Consider the following 23,066-nt stretch of genomic DNA (forward strand, 5'->3'; position numbering starts at 1 on the left):
TTCCGACCACAACAATTCCTCTGAGAAAATTCTGTTGCTAATTAAAGCTATGAACAGCAAGAAAAAATGTATTCAGTTGTACACGTCAATTTACGATTAACTTGTAATGTAATTCCTGTTCTTATCTTTTGTTTAATGACTCAGCATGTACCTTACTGTTGTAATTTAAAAACATTTCATTTGTTCATTATCAGTGACATAATCTAGTTCTCAGTTTTATTTATTATTTTAGTTTATTAACAATCACCACCTTCAGGCTTTCATCCAGTCCTGTGGTCATAATGTAGGTTGAACCACCACTCGAATTCCCAGTGTGCAGCCTTTTAAAGGGTACCTTCAGATCAGCTTTGAAGATCCCAAGGCACTCTGTGAAGATGGGAAATGTGTGCTCTTTATATTATGGACTACACTATTCATTCAAGTAACATTTCAACAACAATTTATTCACTCAGTATTTGCATAGTCATTTTATTTTCCTTTACTGCACTCCTACTGCTCTAGAATATATTAGCAATTTTGAGAATGAAACATAAAGCAATTATTTATTTTATTCCGGATACAATAATCATGAGTCTTCTGACACACAGATAAATACTGGGGAAACATTCAGTGTATACATTCTATAATCTTTTGAAACCAATGCTTTAATTTTTAATACCTTATCCATTGGTTTTCTTTTAGATAAAACTAATGCTGCTGAATTAGCTTTATTAAATCATGAATACAAGAAACTGCAATGTGACTAAAATATGATATCTTAGACATTAATGCAACATGAACTGTTTCACAAACTGTTCCTGAAATTCTAAACTTATATCTTTTTTATAAAATGAATCATTAAAATAACTTTAATTCAACCATAAGCCAAAAGAATTTTGGAGTGGCTCCAAATGTCCCTGTCATCTTCCTCCGATGTCCTTTATTCTGGAGGAAAGGAGCTAATGGGTCTGTCTAGTCCACTCAGCATTGATCTTAATGATTTTCAATATGATACTGTACGCCAACCAGGACACTAACTTCCTGTTTTCCTCTTATGAATGGAGACTGAGAAGAAACAAACTGCACATCAGGAGCACCATTATGTAAGATAAGCACAAGGTAATGAAGTACCTTTTTGGCACCGAGACCAGCATCCAGACCAATGAGGAAATGACTGATGCGAAAGAAAGTGATTTCTTTACTTTCCTTAGGTATTGTCTTTTACTGATGGGGTAGTGCTTGAATAAATAGTGGATTTGCAAAGCAGATATATCATCAATAACATTTTACTCCAAATACTGGTATCAGTTTTTTTGTTACATCAGATTTTGTTTTAATATATCGTCTGCTCCAAATATATAAGCAGAATCTGGCTAGGTGATGTAGGTTTTCTAAAGAAGGCTTTTTACCAAGGAGTGGCATGTGTTTGGAATGCACTGCTGAGACTGGTGATAGAGGTTGACACAATAGTGATATCTAGGAAACTCTTAGATAGGTACACGGATATAAGAAAAATGGATGTTAATGTGTAGGAAGGAGGGGTTAGAATGACCATAGAGCATGTTTATATAGATCAGCATAAGATCATGGATTGAGGGGCCTGTGCTATGCTGTACTATTCTATGTTCTGTCTACTCAATAGTTAGAGAGATGGTCAGGAGATTCTGTGGCTGCAAAAGAGACATCAGGACAGTATGTTGCCTCCTAGGTGCTAGGATTCAGGATGTCTCAGAGAGGCTTCAGAATATTCTCAAGGGAGTGGGTGAGCAGTCAGAGGTCATGGTGCGCATTGGCGCCAATGAATAGGAAGAGAAGGAGAAAATGTCCTGCTCAGTGAATATGGGGAATGAGGAAAGAGGGTGAAGAGCAGGATCCCCAAGGTAGTAATCTCTGGATTACTACCATGCTGGGCAGGGCAGAAATAGAATGATGGTACCGATGAATGAGTGCCTGAGTAGTTGATGCAGGGGCAGGGTTTTATTTAGTTGGTTCACTGGAACCTCTTCTGTGGTGGGATGACATGAACAAGAGGGCCGTGTTGCACCTAAAATTGAGGAGAACCAAAATCCTGGCCAGCAAGTTCACTAGTACTACTCAGGAGGGTTTAAACTAGTTTGATAGGGTTTGGGAACCAGAGCACCAGGTCAGAAGGTAGAGGGATGGAGAGGAATGTAGATGTCAGGGCCAGAATAAGCAGGCAGGAACAAAGTAATAGATACAATGGGACAGATAGTTTGAAGTGTGTGTATTTTTATAATAAGAGTATATTGAGTACGGTTGAGGAACAGAGCATGGATCAGTTCACCTTTTGAGTGCAAGAAGTTTAGATGGGCAGAATTTGTTAGACACATCCAGGATGGTTTCTTAAATCAATATGCAGATAGTTCAACAAGAGGAGGGGCTGCATTGGACCTGGTGTTGGGTAATGAGCCTAGCCAGATGACTGACTTCTAAGTGGGTCAGCAGTTCGGGAACAGTGACCACAACTCCTTAAGTTTTAAGATAGCTATAGATAAGGATAAGTATGAATCTTGCATGACAGTATTAAATTAGGACAGAGCAAATTACAAGAGCATTAGGCAGGATCTGTGTAGAGTATAGGACAGGTATGTTCCAGTCAGAAGGGAGGACAACGATGGCAAGTTAAGTGAACCTTAGATGTTGAGAAAGGTGATGAATTTAGTCAAGAAGAAAAAGGAAAGATATGTAAAGCTTTAAACAGAGCCCTTGGGGATTATAAAGAAGCCAGAAAAAAAATTCAAGAAGGAAATTAGGAAAGCCAGGAGGGGCTAAGATAAGTCCTTGGCAAGTAGGATTAATGAGAATCTCAAGGCATTCTATACATACATGAAGACCCAGAGAATAACTAGGGAGAGGCTGGGACCACTCAAGGATAAAGAGGGAAGTTTATCTTTGCTTGTATTCAGAGGACGTGGTTGAAGTCCTTAATGAGTACTTTATATCAGTATTTACCAAGGAGAATAATGTGGAGGTAGTGAGAAGAGTGCTGAGAGTATTCATGTGCTAGGATACTTCAAGGCAAAGGAGGAGGTAGTGTTGGGTCTCTTAAAGAGCATGAAGGTGGAAGAGTCCTCAGGAGCTGATAGAATATACTCTAGGTTATTGAGAAAGGCAAGGGAAGAGATCGTAGGGGCCTTGACCAAAATTTTTCTGTCCTCTCTTGTGACATGTGAGGTCCTGGTGGACTGGTGCACAGCTAATGTTGGTCAAGAACTGAACGAGGGATAATTCCAGAAACTATAGACCAGTGAGTCTCATGCTAGTGGTAGGAAAGTTATTGGAGAGATTGAGCATTTGGAAAACGATGACCTAATTAGGAAGAGTCAGCATGGCTTTGTGCAGGACAGGTTGTGTCTGACCAACTTGATTGAGATTTTTGACAAAGTTAAAAGGGTGATTGATGAACACAGATTGTGGATATTGTGTAATGGATTTTAGTAAGCTGTTTGATAATAGTCATAGTCATACTTTATTGATCCCGGGGGAAATTGGTTTTCGTTACAGTTGCACCATAAATAATAAATAGTAATAGAACCATAAATACTTAAATAGTAATATGTAAATTATGCCAGTAAATTATGAAATAAGTCCAGGACCAGCCTATTGGCTCAGGGTGTCTGACCCTCCAAGGGAGGAGTTGTAAAATTTGATGGCCACAGGCAGGAATGACTTCCTATGACGCTCTGTGCTGCATCTCGGAGGAATGAGTCTCTGGCTGAATGTACTCCTGTGCCCACCCAGTACATTGTGTAGTGGATGGGAGACATTGACCAAGATGGCATGCAACTTAGACAGCATTCTCTTTTCAGACACCACCGTGACAGAGTCCAGTTCCATCCCCACAACATCACTGGCCTTATGAATGAGTTTATTGATTCTGTTGGTGTCTGCTACCCTCAGCCTGCTGCCCCAGCACACAACAGCAAGCATGATCGCACTGGCCACCACAGACTCGTAAAACATCCTCAGCATCGTCCAGCAGATGTTAAAGGACCTCAGTCTCCCCAGGAAATAGAGACGGCTCTGACCCTTCTTGTAGACAGTTTTAGTGACAATCATCAGTGACAATAAGGACAATCATGGAAAGCTCATCAGAATATTAGGATGCATGGTGAGTTATCCATTTGGATTCAGAACTGGCTTGCCCATAGAAGACAGAGGGTGGTGGTTGAAGGGACTTATTCTAGCTGGAGGTCTGTGATTAGTGGTATTCTGCGGGGATCCGTACTGGGACCTCCGCTGTTTGTGATGTATATAGATGACCTAGATGAAAATGTGGATGGATGAATTAGTAAGTTTACAGATGATATGAAGATTGGAGGTGTTGTGGATCGTGTAGAAAACTGGCAAAGAGTACAGCAGGATATAGTTCAGTTGTAGATGTGGGCAGAGAAATGGCAGATGGAGTTTAAGGACAATAGACAATAGACAATAGGTGCAGGAGTAGGCCATTTGGCCCTTCGAGCCAGCACCGCTATTCACTGTGATCATGGCTGATCATCCACAATCAGTATCCAGTTCCTGCCATCCCCATAACCTTTGATTCCGCTATCTTTAAGAGCTCTATCCATCTCTTTCTTGAAAGCATCCAGAGACTTGGCCTCCACAGCCTTCTGGGGCAGAGCATTCCATATATCCACCACTCTCTGGGTGAAAAAGTTTTTCCTCATCTCCGTTCTAAATGGCCTACCCCTTATTCTTAAACTGTGGCCTCTGGTTCTGGACTCACCCATCAGTGGGAACATGCTTCCTGCCTCCAGTGTGTCCAATCCCTTAATAACCTTATATGTTTCAATAAGATCCCCTCTCAGCCTTCTAAGTTCCAGAGTATACAAGCCCAGTCGCTCCAATCTTTTGACATATGACAGTCCCGCCATCCCGGGAATTAACCTTGTGAACCTACGCTGCACTCCCTCAATAGCAAGAATGTCCTTCCTCAAATTTGGAGACCAAAACTGCACACAGTACTCCATGTGTGGTCTCACCAGGGCCCTGTACAGCTGCAGAAGGACCTCTTTGCTCTTATACTCAATTCCCCTTGTTATGAAGGCCAGTATGCCATTAGCTTTCTTTCACAGCCTGCTGTACTTGCATGCTTGCTTTCAGTGACTGATGTACAAGAACACCTAGATCTCGTTGTGCTTCCCCTTTCTTTAATTTGACTCCATTTAGATAATAATCTGCCTTCCTGTTCTTACCACCAAAGTGGATAACCTCACATTTATCCACATTAAACTGCATCTGCCATGCATCTGCCCACTCACCCAGCCTGTCCAAGTCACCCTGCATTCTTATAACATCCTGCTCACATTTCACACTGCCACCCAACTTTGACAAATTTTCTAATGTTAGTTTTAATTCCCTCATCTAAATCATTAATATATATTGTAAACAGCTGCGGTCCCAGCACTGAACCCTGTGGTACCCCAATGGTCACCGCCTGCCATTCCAAAAGGGACCTGTTAACCGCTACTCTTTCTGTCAGCCAGCCAATTTTCAATCCATGTCAGTACTCTGCCCCCAATACCATGTGCCCTAACTTTGCCCACTAATCTCCTATGTGGGACTTCATCAAAGGCTTTCTGCAAGTCCAGGTACACTATATCCACTGGCTCTACCTTGTCCATTTTCATAGTTACATCCTCAAAAAATTCCAAAAGATTAGTCAAGCACGATTTCCCCTTCGTAAATCCATGCTGACTCGGACCGATCCTGTTACTGCTATCCAGATGTGTCGTAATTTCATCTTTTGTAATTGACTCCAGCATCTTTCCCATCACCGATGTCAGGCTAACCGGTCTATAATTCCCTGTTTTCTCTCTTCCTCCCTTCTTGAAGAGGGGGACAACATTAGCCACCCTCCAATCCACAGGCACTGATCCTGAATCTATAGAACATTGGAAAATGATTACCAATGCGTTCACGATTTCTAGAGCCACCTCCTTAAGTACCCTAGGATGCAGACCATCAGTCCCTGGGAATTTATCAGCCATCAGTCCCATCAGTCTACCCAACACCATTTTCTGCCTGATGCGAATTTCCTTCAGTTCCTCTGTTACCTTAGGTCCTCTGGCCACTATTACATCTAGGAGATTGTTAACCCAGACAAATGTGAAATATTGTACCTTGGTAGGTCAAATGTAAAGAGATAGACCCTTAACGGTGTTGATGAGTAGAGGGATATTTGCGTCCAGGTTCATAGCTCCTTGAATGTGATTAAACAAGTTGATAGGATGGTTAAGAAACACAAAATAAAAAATCGTGATTTTGATTTTTAATGTTATTTGAATGCTACTGAATGTCAAAAGTTAATAAAAAATGCTTTGCTGACTGTGTAAGCAGAGCCTTTGGTTATAAAATATGTTACAGCTGTTTTGTGAGCACTGTTTTGTTTTCCTGCTGCCTATCTTCAATGATGATCTTGTCATCAAGGACCATGCTGACACTGCAAGAAGCTGAAAATGTTAATGATGGACTTACCACATTGGCCAGAGAAGAGCAACTCTGAGTCTCCATGCATGGGAAAGGCCACACCATGTTAGCAGTGCAAGTATTCCATAAATTCAGAAACAGCAGGAGCTGATAGGATGAGACAGGAGATAGCACATTACAGAAAAGGGCAAGAAATGTTTCTTGGCCAGAATATTGTCATCATAATCTCAGGCCTGATGTCAGCAGCAAACAATGTATGACCAACCACATTTTGTAGATATTTACATCATAATAATATTCAACTGAGCTGCATGTCAACATTTCCATCTTATCTGCTTTGTTGGATTCTGGTGGTTTTGTAATTAAGAGGATTGGAAGTCAAGTCTGAGATGTAAAACTTGTTGCTTACAGATTGTTTTATTAAGTGTTACAAATGAAATTATGAATAAAAAGAAGAGCAGAGAGAAAGAAGCTGTGGTTGTCTTATGCAGAAATACTAGCTCTGACTGAAAAGATAACAACATTTTAGTGTTAACAATTCATCTATAAAATAGCTAGATTCAAGATGTGACACCTGCTGCCGAAAAATAGAAAAATACAGAAGCAGCTTCACGACAATTAGCCGAAATTTCACTGATCAATCACACATGTATAGGTGATTTTATAAAAATACAAGCCATCATAGGAAAGTTAAACTACAAGAAAAATAAAAATTCTATACCCTAATCCACGGTTGCAAATACTAATTTAGTCTTACCCCCTTGAATTGGTGGTATTTATGTTCTGAGAGGACAATAGTATCTTAGAATCACAAAATAATAGTTATAAAGGCCACTCAGTTCATAATGTAGCTAATCTGAATATCAATTAGTCTCTCTCTAGTTCGCTCTCTCAATGTCCACATACTCTCTTCTATTTCAAGAATTTATCCAATTCACTTTGAAGACGATTAATAAACCAGTAGCAACCACCCTTTCAGGCATTGCATTCTAAATCCTAACAAATTACATTAAAAATGTTTCCAAATGCTGCCACTGGCTCTTTTGACAGCCGGTTTAAATCTCTGCATTCTTGTAATCAACCTTCAATCATTGGTGAGTTTGTTTTCATTTACCGAATACAAACCATTCAACATTCAAACTTATGTTTATTAAATCTCTACTTCCACTTGACTGTTTCAAGTGTTCCAAAAAAGTTCCATCTTCTCAAATATTTTCGCACTGCCGCATTCTCTCATCCCCAGATCCATTCTACTACATCACTTCATGAAAGGTTTCATGTCTTTCTGGAAATCCCTTTGCTGAGAGTTACTCTTACGAGGGGTGATAGCTATTGTACATGCACATTAAGCAGGAGTAACTGAGGTTGAATTTCTACTTTGTCCTTCTGGAAGCCCAAAAGCCCTTGTGTTTTAGTAACTGCTTGTTAACCTGTCTTTCTTCCCTTCAGAGAGTTTCAATCAAACACTTTCAGATGCCTCTGGCCTTCCACCCCTTTTAAAAGTGTACTTTCTAGTTTGAAGTGTCTGTGTCGCATCTTGTGCTTTTGCCATTCATTTTCATCTGCTACATGCCTACCTATTTCATTAGTCCACCAACTGTATATTTTAGGATGCATTCCTACTACATCATTTAACATACCCCACTGTTCGGTGTCATCCCAAGTTTCAAACCCTGTACTCCATTCCCATGTCTATGTCATTAGTGTCCAGCAACAGACCAGGTAATAGGCATCTTCAATGTTAATCTCTTCAAGTTTGACAAATAGAATCTCCGCCTCAATTCTTTATACTGACTACCTTTCCAATTTCAGTCCAGGTGAAGGATCTCAACCCAAAATGTCAAATGTCCAATTCTCTCCATGGACGCTGCCTCACTCATTGAGTGCTGTCAGCTTTATTGTTCTGAAGAAGATATTTTCTGTTTCAACACTTAGAAGCACACCATCCCAGTACCCCCTCATACTGAACTGCTGCTTTAACCTTTTCTTGTCCTTAATCCTGTATTCACTGGAATTCAGAAGAATGAGGGGTGACCTGATTGAAACTTATCGAATGGTGAAAGGCTCCAATAGAGTGGATATCGAGAGGATGTTTCCTTTGGTGGGTGAGTCTAAGACCAGAGGACACAGCCTTAGAATAGAGGGGCATTCTTTTAAAATGGAGATGTGGAGGAATTCGTTGCCACAGGCAGCAGTGGAGGTCAAATCTGTATGTATATTTAAGGCAGAAGTTGATAGATTCTTGACTGGTCAGGGCATGAAGGAATATGGGAAGAAGGCAGGAGATTAGGGGCAAGAGAAAAATTGGATCAAACATGATGAAATGGCAGAGCAGACTCGACGGGCCAAATGGCCCAATTCTACTCCTATATCTCATGATCTTAATTCATGATTGCTTGTAACCTCTTTGATCATTAATTTCCTCTGTTACAAGTTGTATCTTCCAAAAATCATTTTGTGCATTGTTGGGGATATACAGTCTGCATTCCAAGATCTTGAACCTTTTTTTATCCATTGGCTACAATTTCTATTTTAGTTAAAAATGAAATATGTCAATAGTCGTTCATCATTTTGGACTAATTCAGGATACAAAGGTACAGAGAGTGTAGCTCTAGGGGAGCAGGTTCAGTCCTGAGCTCAGGGATTTTCTCTAAGGAGTTTATACATTCTTCTTGTGACTACATGGATTTCTTCTACGTGCTGTTTCCTCCCACCTTCCAAAAGTGGGCATACTGGTAGGTTAACTGTTCACTGTACATCGCCCTCAGTGTGCAGGTGTGTGATGCAATTCAGAGGGATTGAGGGGAATGGGGAAAGAATAAAATGGATGCCTGGCACTAGGTACAGAATGAGTAGCTGAAGAACCTCTCTCTGTGGTCAATGACAAAGGCAAACAGTAAAATCCTGAAGTCAGACAAAATCACAATGTTTGTTTCCCATCTAAAAGACTATGGAGAAAGCCTAGTTGTATTATTCCTCTCTGTTCTCCCTCCACATACAGTATATTTTTGATTTTTCCCTATTCCCACCACCCTCTCACCCCTCATCTTCTCCTCCCTGCCCTTACAACCTGCCATTGCCTTCTTCTACTTCACCACCTCCTTTCCTTTATTCCATAGTCCACTCTCCTCTCCTGTTAGATTCTTTCTTCTTCAGCCCCTTACCTCTTCCACCTATCACCTCCCAGCTTTACACATCATTCTCCCTCCCCCGCTCTCCACCTCCCTCTCACCTGGTTTCACTTATCATCAGCCAGTTTACACTTCTTCCTCTCCCCCCACCATCTTATTCTGGCTTTTCTGCCCCTTGTTTCCCAGTCTTGAAGGAGAATTTTGGCCCAAAACATTGACTGTTTATTTCCCTCCATAGCTACCTCCTGACCTGCTGAGTTCCTCCGGTATTTTGTGTATGTTGTTCACGATTTCCACTACTTGATGGAGACAGACGCGAAAGCACAGAGGAACATCTGGAGAAATTTCTGAAACGTGGGTTCGCTGCCGCTGTTACTAGGCAATCGAGAATCTTCCAAGGGAAGGCCCCAAAATCCCCGGCTTTGCCTGCTGCTGGCGACCGAGATTGAGGTTGAATCGCTCAGATAGAGATGGTGCTCGGTACTTAGTGTCGGAGAGCTGATCGGAGGCTCAAAGTTTTCGGATGACTCAGAGTCGGACTGTGGTCAGGCATGGCAGGGAAAGTTTTCTTCCTTCTCCTGTCTTCGTGAGATGTGGGACATTTGAGAGACTTTGAACTTTTTACTGTGCCATGGACTGTTCTTCATCAAGTTATGGTATTGTTGCACTGTTGTAACTATATGTTATGATTATGTGGTTTTTGTTAGTTTTTTCAGTCTTGGTCTGTCCTGTGTTTTGTGATATCACACCGGAGCAAATATTGTATCATTTCTTAATGCATACATTACTAAATGACAATAAAAGAGGACCGTGTGACTTCAGAATCTAATCTGCAGAAAGTCATAAGTCTATTATTTCAAGATCAGTCACATTGGGGAGAGGGACAGATATAGAGCTAGAGTTCATTATAAATGAAATCTTGGAGCACTCCTTCACACTACACATACAGGAGAAGTTTTGGGCTAGTTGTTCACTGCCCAAAATTCTGTGAAAACCATTGAAACAAAAAACCTAAAATTGAGTTAGATTATTATCAGCAGTTGCACTGCAGAATACGGATAAAGAAAGTAAATATTGTGGAGGTGCAGATCAGCCATAATCTAGTTAATGGTAGAACCAAGTTATTCTGTCTCTGTTCCTGTGACATCCAGATAAACTCCAATGGGTTCACACCGGTGAGAGTATAAGTATCCTCAAATAAAAGTAATTAACCCTTTGGGCAGTGAAGACAACAGCACGACAGTTACTTTGGTCAGTGGACTGTTGTAATGGAACTAGGATCCTTTTTCTTTTCCAATGGATGAAAAGCTGAACCCAAACGACCTTCTGAACCAAGGATTTAGTGATCTTGTGAACAAAATACATAGTCCTGAAAAATTTACAATATGCATTTATGCTATAAGATTCCCTACAAATCCAAATTCTATATCTTACTACTGATATATGATTATGTATTTGGGCACTCAGCACGTCGTGAACAGTTGTTTTAAAGGGAGTTGTTTTAAATGATCTTCAGTTATTTCCTTCTTTTGCATAGATTGGTTTTAAGCTAAGTGCAGTCCAGTGTCTTTGTTACAGGTAAAGCCAACAAGAATGCTACAGTTTAATAAGGTCATGGTTCTGTAAGGTTGTCATAACCGGGGGTAGTGGCAGTGAGGGTCAGCTTCCACTACCTATTAAATGCCCCCAGTGGTGTGCATCTCATATAGCCTCTGACAACCATGTCCAGTTCCAGCAAAAGTGGTAACAGGTGGAATGCTGGCACCTTAAAACCAATCGCTCCAGGCAGATGGGTGTCATTGCCCATGGTTGGAAGTTCATTTAGGAAAAGAAAAACTCTAATCTCAAACCTCCGCGGCCTTACAGCTATACACACTCATGTGGAAAGCTTCCGGAGTAAAAGCTGAGGAAAAATCCAGAGCGGGAGTCCCTAAGGCAGCTCGATATTGAGTTCAACACTGACTAGCAACTCCTGTGATGCAGCTTCTGCCGAACTGTATCAGACTCCGCTGTTCCTTCGGATTCATCAGCTGCTTGGAGAGGGGGAGTCTGCTGCACGGGCAACAGCTTGATTCCACTGTCCTCGCTCGTGTAGCGAACATCCGTGGACAACCCCAACCAATGTAGGGCTCCCCTGTTATACTTTGTGACTCCAACACGTAAAAACTAATTGAAAAGAAACATGGAGTCGGGAATGTGAGTCTAACTCCATTTTTACTTTAAGCGAGGTGCACACGTATGACATGGTGGCATCATGATGTATGCTATTCACATACTTCATAAATGACTTACTTAAACAAATGATTAATCAAATATATTTACAATCTTACTCAAATATTACTGAAGTATTAAATGCACAACACTTCTTCCTGCTTAGCTATAAACGTCTTTCCTGACAAGAGGCTCACTCTGCTTGGCAGGTGTGCCTTGTGGCTGTGAGACAATCTCAGGTTCTGGGGCCTGCACTGTGTTGGCTACAGGAGTTGACACTGAGACTGTAGGAAGTAGATCTGACAGCTCTGGACTCCTTTCTTTTCCTTTTCTTGGCTTTTCTCTCTGGAACTACTTTGACCCTTGCTTCTCTTCCAGTCCTGGCTTCTTTCTCTCTTTTTATTCCATTCTCGATCGTGCTTCCTTTCATTATCCTTGGTTCTTTCACAATCCCTATCACAATCTCATTCTTGTTTCCACTCTTTTTCTTTCTCATGTACCTTCTCTCTTTCATACCTTTCTCTTTCTTGTTCATGTTCTTACTCTCTATCTCTTCTCTTTTCAGTTTCTTGTCTTTCTTTATTTTATCTTTTTTCTTCTTCTAGTTTCTTATGAGTACCTCTGAATTTGCTAATTTCTCGAGAAATTAGGTGTGGTTTATCCTCTTTCATTTCCACAGCGTTTATGTCATCCTCCTCTTGATTTTCCATTTTCTTCTTTCTAGATTGCACATCTTGATCTTGGGAAGGTGCAATTAGTTCACTGGAGTATTCTCTTATTAATCCTTCTATTGCTCCCTTTATGATCTGACCTCTCCTTTTAGTTTCCTCATCCACAACATTATCAGATTAATCTTCTATTTTCAAATCTCCATTGATTCCTTTCATTTTGGCCTTCCATAATCCAGCTGGGCTTTGGTCCTTTGCATCTACTTTTTCATGCAGCTTTTTGTCTCCCACATGAAACCCATGCAACAACTTTAATCCACACAGAGTGGAATCTGGTTCTTTATAGTCACAAAAGCCAAATGCTTGCAACTTTTGAAGCTCCTTGAACAATCTTTCATTTTAAAACCAAGACATGTTTTGCAAGTAATTGCTGGATTGATATATCAGAAGGTTTCTCAAATATGTTGGCACAAATACTGTTGAAGACAGACCACTGATTTCATCACTTTCAAGATGCCTCAGAGCATCACCCTCCTTCCTTGGTCCAATATGCTTTCCAACCAGACACACTGAGGTTGGCACCAACACGCATTTTCCCTGTGTCGGACAACAGATCATGGCATACAGAATTGAGACTGTTAAGGCATCATCCAGTAGTTTTCTTAATTCACTTTTGATTAACTCTATTGCAGGAGTTATGGCGTGCAAATGGTGGATGGATCTCCAATTGTGCTGTAGTTGTCTCAGCCACACACGCTCCTAAAGCGCTAGCCCTCCTATGTGTTTTTACCACATATAACCCATGCGTGGTTCGTTAATTGTTGTATTTCACTGTTACAAATGTAATTCCCACAGCAATTATATTTTCTCCAGTATAGCTTCTTAGTTAGATATCCACAGGCTCAGTTCAGTACTCTTGAAAAAGCATTCAAACTCATTTTGTGAAATAACTGAAACAACCAAGCCAGTATCCAATTCCATGTTAATTAATTTGCCATTCACTTTTGGTGTAAGCCATTTTGCTTGTCTATCGTTGGTTTAAAATTGTAAATCTCAAGTCCATCCAATCCTATATCACTCTCATCCAACAGACTTCCTTTTCCAAACAGTACGCAGATTAGTGCTCTTTCTGAAACTGCAACTTCCCTTTTTATGTGTTTCTCTTCTCTATGCGGTCCATTTAGTTTTTGTCTGCCCAACATCCTATTTGTACGTGTCCTACTTCGTTGCACTTTCTGCAAGTTTCACCTTTAAACCTGCATTCTCTGGTGTATGTGAGCCCCTGCCACAAAGAATTCAAAGGTTTCCAAGGTACAATTCAACGTCAGAGAAATGTATACACTATACATCCTGAAATGCTTTTTCTCTGCAAATATCCATGAAAACAGAGGAGTGCCCCAAAGAATGGACGACAGTTAGAACCCCATGGTCCCACCCCCAGCTCCCCCCTCCCACTTGTAAGCAGCAACAAGTAACAATCCTCCCTCCCCCACTGGCAAAAAAAAAGCATCAGCACCCACTACCGAGCACTCAAGCGTGAGCAAAGCAACAGCAAAGACACAGACTTGCAGTTACCCCAAAGACTTTGCGTTTCACCCGTTACACGACATACCACAGGTTCTCTCTTTCCCTAATCAAGAAGAAAGGGGTGTTTCCATTTTCCCAGCGAGCAGGGGGACATAACAAGCAACTCGCTGATTTACCATGTTAAAAGTCTGCCACGGCGCTTTTTTCGAGCTCTGTGTCCAAAAATCTGGGCATACAACTACAGACATTTTGACTCCCCTGATGACGCACGGGTCTCCTGTCATGACACCGACCCTCGATCCACCCGTTTCCAGAGCCCTGAGATTCTAGGCTTCCAAATCCAAGCTGGACTCTTAGGCAGAGCCCTAGGTGTGTCGAACAACAACTGTCGGTTATGAAACCCTGAGAGCGGGTCCCATTCCCGCAAAGAACCGTAGGCAGCATGTAACTCCAGGTCAGGGTCTTCGAAAGAACCCTGAAAGGGAAAAATAAAGATGGAAATAGAGCTGTTTCCAAAGATGCAAGTAAAAGAGTCTCTGTTTCGCACCATCATCACTCTGCTCCACCTTCTTAATGGTAACATGTTCAGCCAGGCCAGTTTCTGTTGAGATATGGCAATTTTGTTCACGCTCACCTTTATTCCTGACTGCAACTCAATTACGTCTCTGTCTGCTGTGACCATTGATACAGCTTTTCCAACTGCTCTGTTAAATACAAATTGTGCTACAGTTAAGAGCCATTTTTGAATACCTTCTTGTAAGATTCCACAAACCAAACAATCTCTCAGTGAATCATTAAGCCCATTACTGAATTGACAAAGTTCAGACAACTTCTTCAATACAGCCACGTACGCTAAGATGGACTCTGCTTCTTTTCGATTCTGCTAATAAACAGTGGTTTTGGTTCTAAATGTTCCTGCATTACTTTCACAATATCAGCAAAGCTCATTTTGGCTGGTTTGGTTGGAGCAGTTAAACTTCTAAGCAATCTGTATGCATTTAAACGCAATACACCCAACAAAACTGATACCAGTTTCTCATTGGCTATTCCATTTGCTTTAAAATACTGCTCAATTCACTCAGTATATAAAATCCAGTTATTCCTTGTGCAATTGAATACATCAATCTTTCCAATGTAGCCAGCCATTTCTGCTCTTTATGATTATTATCACCCAGTGCTCACAGTTTATGGACCTGTAAATTTCTGTCTTTTTTGCCTTTTTTAAATCTCGATTGTGTCGGTCTTTTTTTACTTGACCATTTCATGCTACGCTTTTTTTTAACTTGAACGTCTCACTGCATTTCAACAAGTGGGTAATTGTCTTGGGTAGATGTAAAGCTTCTTTATCACTACTGTTATGTTTTGTAACTCCAAAACATAAAAACTAATTGATAGGAAACACAGAACTGGGAATGTGAGTCTAACTTCGCTTTTACTTTAAGCAAGGCGTACACGTATCATGTGCTGCTGTGATGATGTATGCCATTCACGTATTTTGTCCATATAATCATAATGAATTGATTAAACAAAGAATGTTTAATCAACCAACATATTTACAATATTACTAAAATATTACTGAAATATAAATACGCAACACCGCCCCCCCAATAAGATCATGGCATATCAACATCATGACTTATTCAGGCTTATTCAGAAAGTCAGAAGGCATGGGATCCAGGGAAGTTTGGCCAGGTGGATTCAGAATTGGCTTGCTTGCAGAAGGCAGAGGAATTGCAGGATTGTGACTAGTGGTGTCCCACAAGGATCTGTTCTGGGACCTCTACTTTTCGTGATTTTTATTAACGACCTGGATGTGGGGGTAGAAGGGTGGTTTGGCAAGTTTGCAGACGACACAAAGGTTGGTGGTGTTGTAGATAGTGTAGAGGATTGTCAAAGATTGCAGAGAGACATTGATAGGATGCATAAGTGGGCTGAGAAGTGGCAGATGGAGTTCAACCCGGAGAAGTGTGAGGTGGTACACTTTGGAAGGACAAACTCCAAGGCAGAGTAAAAAGTAAATGGCAGGATACTTGGTAGTGTGGAGGAGCACAGGGATCTGGGGGTACACATCAAAAGATCCCTGAAAGTTGTCTCACAGGTGGATAGGGTAGTTAAGAAAGATTATGGGGTGTTAGCTTTCATAAGTCGAGGGATAGAGTTTAAGAGTCCCGATGTAATGATGCAGCTCTATAAAACTCTGGTTAGGCCACACTTGGAGTACTGTGTCCAGTTCTGGTCGCCTCACTATAGGAAGGATGTAGAAGCATTGGAATGGGTACAGAGGAGATTTACCAGGATGCTTCACACATCAAAGTTGCTGGTGAACACAGCAGGCCAGGCAGCATCTCTAGGAAGAGGTACAGTAGATGTTTCGGGCCGAGACCCTTCCTCAGGACTAACTGAAGAAAGAACTAGTAAGAGAATTGGAAGTGGGAGGGGGAAGGGGAGATCCAAAATGATAGGAGAAGACAGGAGGGGGAGGGATGGAGCCAAGAGTTGGACAGGTGATTAGCAAAAGTTATATGAGAGGATCATGGGACAGGAGGCCCAGGGAGAAGGAAAAGGGGGAGGGGGAAAAAAAACAAACCCAGAGGATGGGCAATGGGTATAGTGAGAGGGACAGAGGGAGAAAAAGGAGAGAGAGAGAAAGAATGTGTGTATATAAATAAATAACGGATGGGATACGAGGGGGAGGTGGGGCATTAGTGGAACTTAGAGAAGTCAATGTTCATGCCATCAGGTTGGAGGCTACGCAGATGGAATATAAGATGTTGTTCCTCCAACCTGAGTGTAGCTTCATCTTTACAGTAGAGGAGGCCGTGGATAGACATATCAGAATGGGAATGGGATGTGGAGTTAAAATGTGCGGCCACTGGGAGATCCTGCTTTCTCTGGTGGACAGAGCATAGGTGTTCAGCGAAACGATCTCCCAGTCTGCGTCGGCCTTTTATATATTGGCGAGACCCAACGCAGACTGGGAGATCGTTTCACTGAACACCTACGCTCTGTCCACTAGAGAAAGCAGGATCTCCCAGTGGCCGCATATTTTAATTCCACATCCCATTCCCCTTCTGATATGTCTGTCCAAGGCCTCCTCTACTGTAAAGATGAAGCCACAGGTTGGAGGAACAACACCTTATATTCTGTCTGGGTAGCCTCCAACCTGATGGCATGAACATTGACTTCTCTAACTTCCGCTAATGCCCCACCTCCCCCTCGTACCCCATCCGTTATTTATTTATATATACACATTCTTTCTCTCTCTCTCTTTTTTTCCTCCCTCTGTCCCTCTGACTATACCCGTTGCCCATCCTCTGGGTTTGTTTTTTTTTCCCCTCCCCCTTTTCCTTCTCCCTAGGCCTCCTGTCCCATGATCCTCTCTTATCCCTTTTGCCAGTCATCTGTCCAGCTCTTGGCTCCATCCCTCCCCCTCCTGCCTTCTCCTATCATTTTGGATCTCCCCCTCCCCCTCTCAATTCTCTTACTAGTTCTTCCTTCAGTTAGTCCTGATGAAGGGTGTCGGCCCAAAACGTCGACTGTACCTTCTCCTAGAGATGCTGCCTAGCCTGCTGCGTTCACCAGCAACTTTGTTGTGTGTGGGTTGAATTTCCAGCATCTGCAGAATTCCTCGTGTTTACCAGGATGCTGCCTGGTTTAGAGAGTATGCATTATGATCAGAGATTAAGGGAGCTAGGGCTTTACTCTTTGGAGAGAAGGAGGATGGGAGGAGACATGATAGAGGTGTACAAGATAATAAGAGGAATAGATAGAGTGGATAGCCAGTGCCTCTTCCACAGGGCACCACTGCTCAATACAAGAGGACATGGCTTTAAGGTAAGAGGTGAGAAGTTCAAGGGGGATATTAGAGGAAGGATTTTTACTCAGAGTAGTTGGTGCGTGGAATGCACTGCCTGAGTCAGTGGTGGAGGCAGATACACTAGTGAAATTTAAGAGACTACTAGACAGGTATATGGAGGAATTCAAGGTGGGGGCTTATATGGGAGGCAGGGTTTGAGGGTAGGCACAACATTGTGGGCCGAAGGGCCTTACTGTGCTGTACTATTCTATGTACTATGACAATGAAAAAAATAGGAAAAGTGAACATAAATCAGTCTCACCCACTGCTGAGTTTACAATCTCAAAAGCATCCCTGTGGGAGAGTACTGTGCACCTCATTGTGAAGAGAGACAATCGTGTTCAAAATTCAAAGCAAATTTACATGCAGTATACGTTACCATAAATAACCCTGTGATTCATTTTCTTGCCTGCATTCACAGTAAACCCAAGAACCACAATAAAGTGAACAACTGGACCCAACAGAATGGACAACCAACCAATGTCCAAAAGACAACAAACTGCAAATACAAAAGAAAAAAAAAATAACAACAAACAAATAAACAATAAATATGAAGACATGAGATAAAGAGTCCTTGAAAATGGGTCCATAGGTTGTGGGAACAGTTCAGTCATGGGGTAAGTGAAGTTGAGTGAAGTTATCCCTCTGTTACATGAGCCTGGAGGTTGAGGGGTAATAACTGTTACTGAACCTGGTGGTGTGGGTCCTAAGGCTCCTGTAATTTCTTCCTGATGGCAGCAGCAAGAAGACAGTCAAGATCTTGAAGCTTATTGATTAGTTTTGAGGGGATGATAGTATTGAAAGCCGAACTGTGGTCAATAAAGAGCATCCTAATATATACACCTTTGCTGTCTAGATGTTTGAGCATTGAATGAAGAGCTAATGAAATGGCTTCTGCTATGGACCTGTTATGCCAGTAGGCAAATTGGAGCGGATCCAAGTCACTTTACAGGCAGGAATTGATGTGTTTCACCATCAATCTCTCAAAGCACTTCATCATTTGCATGTAAGTGCTACTGGATGACATTCATTGAGGCAGTTTACTATGTTCTTCTTAGGCACTGGTATGATTGAAACCTGCTTGAAGCAGATGGGTACTTCAGACTACCGAAGCAAGAGGTCAAACATATCGGTGAATGATCCAGCCAGTTGATCAGCAGAGATCTTTAGTGCTTGGCCAGCTACCCTCTCTGAGCCAGATGCTTTCCATGGGTTTTGTTGTTTATTCTTAATAAAGACAAGCTTGGCAGGGGTAAACGATAGAACATATCATTACTGACGAAGGGTCTCGGCCTGAAAAGTCGACTGCACCTCTTCCTATAGATGCTGCTTGGCCTGCTGCGTTCACCAGCAACTTTGATGTATGTTGCTTGAATTTCCAGCATCTGCAGAATTCCTGTTGTTTATATCATTACTTAACTCTGTTCCAATACTGACTGCGTACGACTAGCTCACCATCAAAGCTTCTGCTTCCAGGTGTAATGTCCACATTGTCCACTGGGAACTTAAGCTCTTTATCATGCACACATAATAACACAGGTTCACCTTCCTGAAGGATGCTCTTATATTGGCCTCAGAGACTGAAATCACAGGGTTATCGGGGGGCTGTGGGAGTCCGTAAAAGCTCCTTTATGTTTTGATGGGGAAAGCAAGCATAGAAGGCTTTGAGCTCATCTGGCAGTGTCAACTATGTTGCTTGGTTTCACCTTTTAAGAGTTAATAGCATTCAAGTTCTGCCATGGCTGTCAAGCATCCTTCAATGATTCAAGTTTGGTCCAGAATTGCCACTTTGCACCAGCTGGATTTCCAGAGATTATATCTATACCTCTTGTATCTTGCGTGAAAGTTGGCCTGGCTGAAGATAATATCAATGGAAAATTTGGTGTACCAGATCTATTTTCCAGCCCAGATGATGAGTTGCCCAGAGAAATGTACAATGAGATTTGACACTAGCTTTGCGCTGGAATGTAAAAGCTAATGGATTTCAATCCCCTTACATGCACAGCAGAACAAAAACAATTGCGATTCACTGCTGTCCCCTTTGTAGCACTGGCCAAGGCCAAAGTTCACATAAGCACTGTATAATTGGCTCAACATCCTTGGCTTAGATCTGGGAGGGAGGAAAGAAGATAAGGCAAATTGGTTTATTGTTGTCATGGGCACCAAAGTACACTGAAACACTTTTATTTTGATTGTCATCCGTACAGGTCGTTTTGTCACATCAGTGCATTGACCTAGCGTAAGAGAAAACACTAACAATGTAGAATAAAGCACAGCACAGGAAGACAAAAGGGCACCAGGCCATAACAAGGTAGATTTTGAAGTCAAGGGCCCAGCTTATCATACTAGAGGATTGTTCAATAGTATTGAACAGTGGGATGGAAGCAGTCCTTGAGTATAGTGATACATGCTTTCAGGTTTATGTAAATTCTGCCTGATGGAAGAGGGAGGAAAGAGAATGTCTGGGGTTGATAGATTATTTGAACTATGCTGGTTGCTTTACTGAGGTAGTGAGAAATGTAGACAGAGTCCATGGATTTCTGTCGTTTCTGTGACACACTGAGCTATGTCCACAATTCTCTGCAATTGCAGTTCCATATAGAAACATAGAAAATAGGTGCAGGGTTAGGCCATTCGGCTGGATATGTTGCTCTCTGTAGTGTCTCTCCTTCCAACATATTATTTGAGGGTATTAGTAGGAAAGGATCAAGCGACACGTGTGTCACTCCTCTATCCCACATGGTAATCTATTTACATGATCTTCTGTTCAATTAAGAATAAATAGTATTCAACTTAGCAACGGTTGGTTGAGGTCTGTATGTGATGTCAGACCCTTGTTCCTTAGATACTCTCCTACATAACCTAGCAACCTTTTCAGCTGTAACACACCATTATATTAAATCATTAAGAGGATAAAACTGGAGCAACCATTGCCACTTAGGCATCAAATTCAGGCACAGCAAAGTCACTCGCAACCTGGACAATCTTGCAAATTCCTCCTCACAAATGTCAGCAGGGTCATTGGCCATACTGGGAAGTTGTCCCATTGAGCAATCAAGCAACGCGCTGACAAACTCAACCTCATAGAATCATAAGTATGGATAATGTGCCACCACAATCCCTAGGTTTGTCCTATCCCTCTGGCCTGCCAAGCATGTTGCTCACCCATTAAATCCCAGTTGAGGTCCTCCACATTCATAAGTCTCCATGAAGTCTTATAGCATCAGGGGATACACTAAGCTAATCTTTGACTGGATTCTAGTGGCAAGATGACCGTAAATATTCTTGATATTACTGCAACTTCTGACTGAATGTGTTCTGGTAAAACCCAGGACAATGGGTATCAAGAGGACAACTCTTCTGGGGATGGAGTCATATCTTGCACAAATGAAGATGATTATGGTTTTTAGAAGTCAATCATACCAATCCAGGATATCAGTACAGCTGATCCTCTGCCCTCACCTTGGGCTCATTAATTTTCTTCATTTTAATCAATGATTATAAAGGTTGGATATACAGATATTCACTTGGGAATATGATATTTATTTCCATTCACAGTTCCTTCAAAATGAAGCCTATGCCTACATACAGTGAGATTTGAAAATATTTGGAACATGCACTATGTTTTTAGCAATTATGCCTTGAATGTGCAGACAATGACAACCTCTAAATGGGAACATTTGATCACATACCCTTGATATTTCATTCCTTTACCACTGCTGAGTCCATCATCATCAATATCCTTGGGTGGGGGGGGGGGTCATCATAACTGGAGATTGAACAGGACCTAGCCACATAGTACAGTGGCTACAAGGGCAGGTCTGATACTGGACATTCGTGGAATGGGACTCATCTCCTGACAACCCAAAGCCTTTCCACGACAGTCCAAAGACTTTAGACTTTCCACATTCCTGGAGGAATGCAACTTCAAAAACAAATATGAAGCTTGAAAACCATCAAGAACAAAGTTGCTACTCCAGAAGCACTGAAATCTTACGGAGATATTTCTTGTACAACCAGATGGCAGCAATACCCACTGTCTACAGTATGTACTTCAATTACTTGGCTGGGTTATTACAGTGGCACCTCCCAAAGCCATGATCTCCAACAGCATGAAGGATGAGGACAACATGCACCAGAGAACATCACCAGCTGCAGATTCACCACCAAGTTGTACACCATCCTGACTTGGAAGTACGTTGTAGAGTTTCAGTGCCATTGGGTCCTAGACCATAAGACCATAAGCTATAAGAGCAGTATTAGGCCATTTGGCCCATTGAGTCTGCTCTGCCATTCCACACAGCTGATCCATTTTCCCTCTCAGCCCCGATCTCCTGCTTTCTCCCCGTATCCCTTCAGGTCCTTTCTAATCAAGAATCTATTAACCTCTACCTTAAATATGCCCTATGACTTGGCCTTCACAACTGCCTCTGGCAACAAATTCACAGATTCACCACTCTCTGGCAAAAGAAATTCCTCCTCATCTCAGTTGTAAATGGACATACCTCTATTCTGATGCCGTGTCCTCTGGTCTTAGATTCCCCCAGCATAGTAACGTCCTCTCCACATCCATTCTTCGAGGCCTTTGAACATTCAATAGGTTTCAATTAAGTCACCCTTCATTCTTCAGAATTAAAAAAAAAACACGCAAAATCTGGCTGTCAGGCCTGACTGCAGCTAAGAAGATTGTAGTCCAGCGTTGGAAACCACCTCATGATATTTCAAATACTCACTGGCTTCGGAGCTTTTTGGACATTTCTTACCTGGAACTTTCATCAGCAAGAGTAAATGATGCACGACCAAACACAATCTTAATGTGGACAAATTTGATATCTAGCTTAAAAGATCTTTTGTTAAAATAGGAATGCTTTGTCTGTGTATGTACTACTATTCAGTTGATTGTTGGAGGGGACAGGATGGGGGAGAGAGGGGTGGAGGGGATGGCGATGAAGGTTGGGGGTTCACTGGGTTAAACAGTCAAATGTAATTGGCAACTGGTTGTATTGAATGTAATTTGTTGGTGTTGCAATAAATAATTAATAACAAAAAAAAGAATTCCAGTGAGTAGAGGTCCAGAGTCATCAAATGTTTCTCATATGATAAGCCTTTCAATCCTGGATTCATTTTTGTGAACCTCCTTTGAACCCTCTCTAATGTCAGCAGCACTATTGCAGCAGTAAAAGGTGGTGGTGGGGTGGGGGGAGGAATTGGGATCAAGGCCATTAGAAATAAGCAATACAT

The 23,066-nt window shown here is 41.7% G+C and overlaps 1 long non-coding RNA gene and 1 pseudogene across 1 annotated transcript; both read right to left on the minus strand.

Moving 5' to 3' along the window:
- Positions 1-217: 217 nt before the first annotated feature.
- On the minus strand, positions 218-22,412 carry LOC134344848 (uncharacterized). Its single transcript, XR_010017539.1, has 3 exons — positions 22,331-22,412; positions 6,481-6,579; positions 218-366 (listed from the first exon to the last, which is right to left on the minus strand). It is a non-coding gene; the product is annotated as an uncharacterized LOC134344848 (long non-coding RNA).
- LOC134345045 (RNA-binding protein 25-like) lies at positions 12,098-13,060 on the minus strand (annotated as a pseudogene).
- Positions 22,413-23,066: the final 654 nt, after the last annotated feature.

This window comes from Mobula hypostoma, chromosome 4 (genome assembly GCF_963921235.1).
Source record: "Mobula hypostoma chromosome 4, sMobHyp1.1, whole genome shotgun sequence".
Taxonomy (NCBI): Eukaryota; Metazoa; Chordata; class Chondrichthyes; order Myliobatiformes; family Myliobatidae; genus Mobula; species Mobula hypostoma.